This window comes from Pteropus alecto, unplaced genomic scaffold (assembly GCF_000325575.1).
Source record: "Pteropus alecto unplaced genomic scaffold, ASM32557v1 scaffold1197, whole genome shotgun sequence".
NCBI lineage: Eukaryota > Metazoa > Chordata > Mammalia > Chiroptera > Pteropodidae > Pteropus > Pteropus alecto.
Window position 1 is genome coordinate 369,880 of NW_006441068.1, and position 10,207 is coordinate 380,086.

The 10,207-nt window shown below is 41.5% G+C and overlaps 2 non-coding genes across 2 annotated transcripts; one reads left to right on the forward strand and one right to left on the reverse strand.

Moving 5' to 3' along the window:
• Positions 1 to 5,323: 5,323 nt before the first annotated feature.
• On the forward strand, positions 5,324 to 5,405 carry TRNAL-UAG. Its single transcript has one exon. It is a non-coding gene; the product is annotated as a tRNA-Leu (tRNA).
• Positions 5,406 to 9,674: 4,269 nt separating this feature from the next.
• On the reverse strand, positions 9,675 to 9,765 carry TRNAY-GUA. Its single transcript is given in 2 exon segments — positions 9,675 to 9,710; positions 9,729 to 9,765. It is a non-coding gene; the product is annotated as a tRNA-Tyr (tRNA).
• Positions 9,766 to 10,207: the final 442 nt, after the last annotated feature.

Below are 10,207 nucleotides of genomic sequence, written 5' to 3' on the forward strand. Positions count from 1 at the left end.
AGGCGCATAAAGAGGGTGTCTGATAGGCAGGAACAAAATAGCGCTCTCCTTTTACCTAATACGGTGATTCTTTTTGTGGTGCAGGAGATGTCACAAAGGTGCAGTAGGTGCTAGGGAAATAAATCTAAGACGTGGTTTTTGCCCTTTATAGCTTGTATTCTAGCAAGATAGACAAATAAATCCAACAGTTGTGTGTGTACAGTGGGATAAGTCAAGTTCTGTGACAGAAGTATTAGTAGAGTTTTGGGGGGGAACAGAGGAGAGGTATCTAAATCAGCTTGTGTTAGAAATGGGCTCAGGGAAAACTTACAGGAAATGATACTTCGAATTGATTTTTTCTTGTTATTTACTATTTTAAAAATTTAAATAAACTGCATAAATTGTACTATAGTTTAATGAATTTGACAAATGCATACATCCATGTAAATACCACCCCCAATCAAGATATAAATCACTTCATTACCACAGAAAGTTCCTTTGTGCTTCTTTCCAGCCAGTATCCCATCCCCACCCACCACCTCAGTAGCAAAGAGATAAATTGCCTTCGGTGTAGATTTACAACGGGAGGAAGAGGAGGAAAGGCAATTCCATGATGGGAACAGTGTGCAAAGGCAGAGACATGTGAGAAATTAATAATAATAATAATAATAATAATAATAATAATAATAATAATATGGTGTAAGATCCAGGGAAGAAGTTTAAAAGAGATTTGCTATGGTTTTGTCCTTTCTAAACTCCAGAGCCCCAAATCCTTAAGTTTGTTTTGGAATTAATGCCTCTGTCTTAAAGGTCCAGAGATGGAAGCAAGCAGAAAAAAAGAGGTGTGGGGGAGGAAGAGTTTAATTCTTCCTTAAAGACATATATAGATTTACATATATCTTCGGTATGATATAGCAATTTTTAAAAAGGGAAGACTGTGTTTTCATTTTTTAGAAATCTTGCTTATATAAGCTAGTAAACAAGAACTAAAAATTTATTTAACTAAGAAAGATCTTGTACCTGTTTCTTCCTGCAAATATAGCTATAGATGAGAGCGTGGGTGGGGGTGGCGGGGAGTACTGATTCAAGCAACTCCAAGAAGAAATGAGCCAATTCTGCTGAGTAAGATTTGGACCCTCTGACCACTGTCCTGATCTTTTACCCACAATTTTTTGATGTTTTAATTTGTCCAAGATCAGGTAAGAAATCTATAAGCTTATGAACATTATGTCCTTTAATTTCCATTTTGTAAATTGAAAACATGGTGCCACTGACTTTACACAATTTTAAGGAAGAGAAATTCTCTACTTAAACAGTCAAACTAAGGTATTAATGACAGATATTCTTGGTTTAGAGACGAGTCATGGTGAAGCCTCACAATGTTGTCCTAAGGTGCGATGAGCATGTACAACTGCCCAGGGTGAAGTTATAGGATCTTCTGTGGCTTGACAAGAGCTGTATTTCTTAATTAATACTCCCTTGTGTTCAACCCTCAGTCTTTCCACACCAGGCAGTATCCTCCAAAACAACTATAAGATTTTGTTTCAAGTGACTGCTATGCTTACAAGAATCAAGAATTATGTCTCTATACTCCATTTGCCTACATGAGGCATTTCACTGGAGGAAATTACGAAGATAATCAACATGATAATCTCTTTGGACCTACAAATAGGCATTATAATTCTTAAGGAAGTGGCAGAGTGCCTGACTTTTTTTCTGGGGCAAGAAATTAAATCAAAACAAACTGTGAATCACAGGTGATGTGTTACGTTGGTGTGTGTAGACACTGACATATGCAGTGCAGTGGCTAGAAAATCTAGGCCAGTTCTTTAACCTTGCAGAGTTGCAGTTTCCTAGTTTGAGAAATGAGGGTTCATTGTTATCATCATCTTTATTATTGTTATGACTTTCAGGTTCCAAATGCCTCCCAATAGATGCTCCCCGCTAGCCTCACCGTAAGTGCCTCAATCCACTATAAACACTCTTGTGTGCTCATTGAGAAGCTGACCAAGATTTGAACCAAGAAATGTTTTTTGAACATTTACTTCAGAAAATTCGTAAGTATCAATACAACACATTACTTTGCATTACTATAATGATCAATGTAATAAATATTTGAGACCATATAGGAGGTAAATATTTAAATAGGGGCTTAATAAGTGCTGAGAGGGCTAATATGATACATCTATCAAAAGGAACATATTATTTACTAGTATTTAATTTTCAGCAATATTTTTATAGCACATGCAGATGGGGGCCTCAGGCCAATACATGAATGGCTCTCTACTGGAGCTAGGAACGATGTAGTGCAAGACTTCTGTTGATCCAGAAAGATTCTGGTGGGAATTTTCAAATGCCCTAAATTGAACATAAAGCATTTGGTATATAGATTGGAACACAGAGTATGTCTCAAAATTTGCTAACCTTTACGGAGCTTGTTAAGATTCTGATTCCATAAGCCTGACATTCCGCATTTCTAATAAGTTATGAGGAGATGCTGATGCTGCTGGTCCCTAGACTATATTTTGGATGTCAAGGCCTTAAAGTAAATTTTCTGCTTGTATATAAATTTTCATCATCTGGACTGTTAACACAGTATGGAGAGCAGGAAATCCAAGGTTAAATTCCCCAGCAATATTTAGATTCCAGAATGCTGGAACCTATAATACTGAAGGAATCCGAAGGAAATAGGCATGTGCCAGACAACATATTGCATTTAAGTGTATTAGGCATCTTTCCAAAGGGGTGGTTATCTATTTGTTTAGGTTACTGGACAATTAAGTATTTGGCAGTATTACCACTCCATTAGGAAATCTGAGACACAGGGCTTGCGGGTGTCAGGGCACTTCCTTGACCTGTGCAATCCAACAGGTGATAGAGAATAGACCAAGACTCCTCCCTCCACTGAAAGAACCAGTGAGTTCAAGGCAGATACTGAGGGCTCAAGCACCTGGGATTGAATAAGAGAAACTATGCCCACTGGTTAGGTTAGTAAAGGAACTTCCACGAGTGACACCGGAGTGTGGTACTTTCTCTCCTAATAAGAAAGTGCTTTGAAGTCTTTCCGTTTGGGGAACCTGAACATAAAGCACCTGAGGATCACTACTGTAATGACCAAGTTTTTTCCTGTTGACTGGTTCCTTTTATTGCCCGATTTAGTACTAAAAAGGATCAAGAAGGGCTCAGGTCACTTCCATCTTATGACAATCTCTGATTTTATAAAAGGAGTCAAAACATAGCTACAGAAACTGTGGTTTATTTAAATGGGCATGTTTACCAAATTAGCACTAACACACACAGACGTAAATGTGACTATATAATCTCCTTTGATGATCTCATCAAAAGCCTCATACGAGGTTTCCCAAGAAGTCTGGACCATGGACCATGAGTCCTTTGTCTGGCATAATAGTTCAGTATGAGGCACATAGAGGGCATATAGTACTAGGCATATATACTATATTATACATATACTAGGCATAATAGTTCAATAGACATTTTAAATATTTGTTCTCTTCCTTCCCATTCGCTCCCCACGTACTATCAACTAATAGAGTCCCAGAGTCTTCTCTCTTTCGGACGAATGCCTCTTCATCTTACACACTAAAGTAGTGGTTGCACATGATTTCTAGGTTCTCAACTTGAGATTAACATCAGTCTTCCCAGTGCTGTGGCATGTGGCAAAGATTTGCATGTACAGCAAAGGCAATAATCTTACTTTTTTCTGAGGATTCTCAAAAAGCGTGAAAACACCAAGTGAAGTCTCTTAAAAGTTATGCCCTTCAGCCGAAAGGGCTAGAGAGCCGAACGTTTGAATTCCTCCGCCTCTAGTAACGTAGTTATAGAAGCCACATCTTGACCTTTCTGCAAGACAGCGGCGCCAGCTGGGCTTTGCTCCTGACCGGGATAGTTCCTGGGGAGAAAGAGAACTTGGTAGAAGTCTACGGGTGGACACCCAGCTCTGCTCCGGGAGCTCCGCCGGTGAACTAGGACTGGAGGGAGGAAACCAGAGGGTGAAGAGGAGCGACCAGGGAGCCCCTACCAAGGTGTCGGCGGGATGGGGAGGGGGTGAGGGGCTGGATTCGCGTGAGATGAAGTCATAAGTGGAGGGGAGGTGGCCCCGCGGGCAGCGGAGACTGGCGGGGGTGCGGTGCCGATGGGGCACTGGAGGAGTCTGCCCCTTTCCCTGCTGACCCCAGCCTTCTCAGACCCCGCTTCCCTGCTTCGGTCTACATTCATCCCGGACTCCCTGATCCCTGTTTCCTAGCAGGTTTTCTAGAAATTCTGTTCGTCAGCGATGACGGGGAACTAGCAGGACATTCGCCCGGTGAAGAGCCCGTGAAGGAAAACTTTGTTTCTCTCTCCGCAACCCCGACCCTGACCCCTCAGGACGTGGGGAAAGACTTCGGAGAGCCCTTGGACGAGGGCAGGCAAGAGGGGGATGTGATTTATGGAGTGATCGAGGCGGAGAGGAGGAGCCGGCATTTTAAGTGGGTAAACTTTGATTAGACTCCTGCAAGAATTTCTGGATCCAGAGACCCAGAAATAGCCAATCAGGAACAGCAAAGGATATAAATAACATATCTACCCAGGGTTTTGCGCCCACTTTGGGTGCTGGAGACCCTGGGGTATCACTTCTGAAACTTCCCTAGCTTTCCCTTCACTCCCTTCGAAAGAAACAGAATGGAGCTAGTGGCGCCAGGACACAAGGGAAGCCAGGAACTCACCCTCTTCTGGGCTGGAGACGCTGTTGGAATGTCACCTCCCTCTGAGAGTCACTTTGATGCCTATATATTAGGGAAATGGCTCAAGTGTGCGTCTGTCTACCCGAGAGTGCTTCTTTCTCAGTTACTCGCCACGAAGGCCAGCAATTAGACCTCTCAATTCTGACTGAACCTGCTAGAGGAGACGACCCGGGAGTTTCTCTGGAACACAGCGACACGTTTGCCAGATCTGTTAGATCTGTGAACGAAAGGGCGCCTCATACTGGATCTGAACTCCGACCCTACTCGTCCTCTGGATGAGATGCACAGCCCCAGATCAGCGACCCAACATCTGGAAGCTCCTTATTCAGTCTTCTCTAATCTCTTGCAATAAGTAGCCAGTGGGATTATTTTTCTTTCTGCTTCTAATTGCCTAGGTAAAGAACAAGTAGAAGTCTTCCAAGGACATTGCTTTCTAGCACACTTTCGAGATGTGTGAGAACGCGATGATTCTTCCTCTCCCCGAGTTTGCTCAAATTTCTAGTAATGAATGGAAACGCTACTATCCGTGGAGAAAAATCAGAATTTTGAGTCTGTATGTTGAGAAAAAGTAGTTTAGGAATGAGGAAATCCCTGTTATTTGTGGTAGTGTGGCCGAGCGGTCTAAGGCGCTGGATTTAGGCTCCAGTCTCTTCGGGGACGTGGGTTCGAATCCCACCACTGCCACGGGTCTGTTTTGGTCTACTCACAAGTCCTGAATACTAAAATTCTAATTGAAAGGGCATTTTAGGGTTTGTATGTATTAAAGACCCTTGAAATCCTCATCCCATTCAAAATTTCCTTCGGCGGGCTTTTTCTTTGTGTATCAAGTCACGTTGGCTTTCTGCTTAAAACTCCCCTGTTCCTCTCCTGACCTCCCCTGCTTAGACTTGCTCTTTGTACCCGACTTTCCTTATATCCAATCTGTTGCGCCGCTTTTGTGCTGGCGTAAGAGGAAAATCTTCCGGTCGTCCTCTACAAAAATCCATGCTCAAATCGAATCATTCCCTTGACCTGGTTTAGGCACCAATCAGTACGGAAAGCTTCCCAGCAAGGGCCCCGCTGCTCCCTGAGCCCGCCGCCAACACCCGAGCTCGCAAAATAACCTGCACAGATTTTGGTTTCAATTACTTTATATGATGAATGAATGAATGAATGAATGAATGCAGAAAGCCAGTACTTACCAGGCGACAAGCTCTCACTCAGGCAGTGTTGCCTCATGAGGAAGGGGAGGAGGCAAAAGGGGACGGTAAACAGTTATTTTGAATTTGAATTTGCAGATAGGTTTGTGATTCTAAAACACTTCAAAGCTGATTCTTGACTGACTCCGTGCATCAGGCCCAGGAAGGTGTGCTGTGAAGTTGTTGGCTTAGCCACAATCTTGTCCCTTCCAAATGAATCTACGTGTCTTGGAGACTCTCTAGTTCCCTGAACCACCCAACTGCGATGCCTGTGCATATCTAACTCAGTGTTGGAAAGAGTAGAGGATACAATCGGGGTCTATTTAGTGGTGTCCTCTTAGAAGGGTTGTCCAGCTTCACTTTTCAATCTTTACAGCCCCTGTTACCCACAGTAATACTCGGATTTGGCTTAGCAACTCCCTCAGGAAGTAGAGAATTTACCTGCAGTGGCATGAAGACTGAATGAGAGAGAGCAGAGAACTATGACTCTGCAAGAACCAAAGTCTTGGGATTTTTCATGCCATTTTTTGATTCTGCCTTCCTTTTAATGTTTCTTCCTCCTAGTTCAAAATTCTCTTCCGTATTTTCTCAGGCCCCCTCCCATTCCACTTTGATGACTCCTCACAACCAGTTCCCTTCCTTTTCACCCACCTCCCTTCAAGAAATATCTTGGGCCCCAGAGCTCTTCACAAAAAAAGTCATATTTTTCTCCAAAATTGCTTTGTTCCCAGTGCCTTATGGGGAAAAAATGCCTCTACACCTATGGCTAAATTGGACATTGCTGACATTTCTGTAAAATTCCTTCTTTGTATTCCCACATCACTGTCCTTTTCTTCCCAGGGCAATCTTTCCGTCTTCTTCAATGTTTATTTTTCCTTCTTTTTGAAATTTAATTATATGCATTATCTCAAGATCATTTAATTTTTATATTTCTGTTTATCTCCTTCTAATGACTCCCAGAAACCTGTTCTCTCAAGTTGTATACTTTCAACGACCTAGAGAATGTCTCCGATTAGGCCATCATCTCCATCCAAAAGACAGTTAGCCTGAAATCCCCTCCCTCTTCTCTGCCACTCAGCTCTTCCCCAATCAGACCATTTCCAGCATTCTCTACATTCATCAATGACACTAGCACTTCCTGGGTTTTCTAGAGCTCCACCTTGGGGGATTTTCGTTTGTATTGTTTTACTCTTTTGCCTCTTTTACCTATAGCTGCTTCACTGGCCCTTAGTTCCAGTCAATTCCATCTCCTTGTTGATGGAAAGACACTGCTTCTATCACCATTCACTCATGTCACCCCCTATCCCTTTTCTGCCCCATCAGCTCTGTGGCCACCAAAACTGCCTTCCATCACCTTGTCACACCCCTCCTCTAATTCCTCTGGCCATTTTTTGCCATCCTTCCTCTGTCCCCTTGTCATCCTTCCTCCAATTCCCCTGGAGATCCTCTGCCACTTCTTCAGCCACGCCCTGCAACACATGCCATACCCCCTTCCCCACTCTTTTCTAGTGCTCTTCCTGCCACTCCTCCTGATACATCTGTCACTTTTGCTAACTTTTTTTTGTCATTCCACCACACATACATACCTAAAAGCACCCTCACTCCATCAATATTTCTGTCAAATTCTAGCTCGAAATTCAACTTAAGAAAGCTCTCTTTGTTTAGTCCTGTCTCTCCATTCTGATCACCCCTTTTCAATGTGCTGGATGTGCTCCCCTATTATTTTGTACATGTTGACTAATAGAATCAATATATAGCAACACAGCATTATCTATTTTGTTCCTTCAACTAATCTGTAAATTACTAAGTCATTGGTTGTTTTTGTTTTTGTTTTTATTTTAATTAATAGATCTTTTTTTAGAGCAGCGCCATGAACTAAAATTTTATGTACCCCCCTCCAAAGATTCATATGTTGAAGCTTTAATCCCCAATGTAATAGTATTTGGAGGTGGGACGTTTGGGCAGTAATTAGGTCATGAGAGTAGAGCCCTCATGAATGGGATTAGTGCCCTTATAAGAAGAGATGAGAGAGATTTCTCTCTGAGCCAAGTGAGGATACAGAGAGAAGGCAACTGTCTACAAGCTAGGAAATGGGCTTTCATCAGACACTAAATCTGTTGGCACCCTGATCTTGGACTTCACAGCTTCTAGAACCATGAGAAATAAATGTTTGGTTTAACCCCCACCTGGTCTTTAGTATTTTTGTTATAGCAACCTGAACCGATGGAGACAAGCAGTTTTAGTTTTACAGCAAAAGTAAGTGAAAAGTACAGAGTACATACCCGCTCTCCTCCTTCCCCTCTCCATAGCCTCCCTACCATCAACATCTGTACTAGTGTCATACATTTGTTACAATCAATGAACAAGCATTGATAAATCATTATCAACTGAAGTCCATAGTTTACATTAGGGTTTACTCTGTGTTGTACATTCTGTGAGTTTTGACAAATGTCTAAAAACAAACATCCATCATTATAGTATCATACAGAATAGTTTTACTCCCCTAAAAATTATCTGCGTTCTGCCAATACATCCTCCCTCCCCTCTATCCTACACCCAACCACTGATCTTTTTACTGTCTCCATAGTTTGGCTTTTCTAGAATGTCATATACTTGGAATCGTACAGTATATAGCCTTTTCAGATTGGCCTCTTCACTTAGTAACATGCATTTCAAGTTCCTCCACATCATTTTATGACTTGCTATCTTTGCTTAGTGCTGAATAATATTCCATTGTATGGATTTACCACAGTTTATTTTTCTAGTCACCTATCGAAGAACATCTTTATTGCTTTCAAGTTTTAGCAATTATACGTAAGGCTACTATAAACATTAATAGGCAAGTTTTTGTGTGGACATAAGTTTTCAACTCATTTGGGTAAGTACGTAGGAACGTGATTCCAGGATTGTATGGTAAAAATATGTTTAGTTTTGTAAGAAAGTGCCAAAATGTCTTCCATAGTGGCATAAGGGTTTTTTTTAACTTCACTTTGTAAGTTTAAAACACTGTTGTTGTTTTTTAATGTGTATATATGGCATGTTTTTAAAAAATACATGAGTATAAAGAATACAAATCACCCACAGATTAACACGTGCCATATATTGTTTTTATATATGAATAAAATAAATTTCTAAAAGTAGAAATAGAAAAATTAATCAAATACGATGTCTCTTGAAGTTTCTTGATTTTTTAAGGCCCAACTGTCCTCCAGAAAGTAGTGACATTCTACAACAATGTCCTCACTTCATCCTTGTTAGTATTAAATATTAACATTTTATAATTTGGTGATGAAATAATTGCCCCTTGTTTTACTAAGTATTTCTTTCTTGTTAATGAAACATTTCCATATTTGGTTTTTTGCATTGCTTATTATCTGTATTATTGTTCACATTCTTTCCAAGGGTAGGCCTTTCTACAGTGTTTCTCTTTAAACCTTGAATTGCCCCGTATGAATTATTCACGGTAAAGAAAAAGTGTATGGATGGAGCTAGGGTTGAGGGATGTTAGCCAATATTCAGTCAATGATAGCTGGTCTTAAAGATTGGAATTAACATTCAGATATAAAATGAAAGCCATTAATTCTCATCTCCTTAGTAAACCAAACCACATCTGTATGATCACAAGGACGACAGGTGAAATTAATTTTCATGGTCGGCAAAAAGCTGTTCTCTTGTTGCCTGAGAATAGAATTAAATGACTCACAGTCGTTGGAGTAGGAAGTTAATAAAGCCTTCTGGAAAATAAGTAGGATAGTGCAGTAAAAGGGTGTGCACTTCCTTCGAGCCGGAATCGAACCAGCGACCTAAGGATGTCCGTAGGGGCCTAACTCTACAGTCCTCCGCTCTACCAGCTGAGCTATCGAAGGGTGCGTGACTTAACGCTTATCATAGATCTTTGTACATAAGTAAGTTAATGTGTGGCCTGGCTTCTTTGTATTCGAGGTTCAAATTCAGGTTGGAATTCAAGAACTCTCCAGAGTCGAGACTATAATTAATCGAATCTCGGGAGCAGCCTGGAGCACAGAATGCGGAGTCAGAGTCTGAGGAAGTGAGGATAGAAGCAGAGGAGAGAGTGCCTTTACTCTGTCTCTCTCTCACCGTCCGTCTTTCACTGTCCCTCTCACTCTCTGCCTCTGAGAGGAGACCACATTCTATCTGTGGAGTGCTACACCTTTTCTAATAAACTTTCCTTTTGACTGTAACTTTGGCGTGTTTTGAATTTCTGTCTACTCTCTCTGCCAAAGGACTCTCTTCTCTCGGTGCAGGGCTTGGTCTCCCCCGCCCCTGATCCCCACCCCCCGACACTCG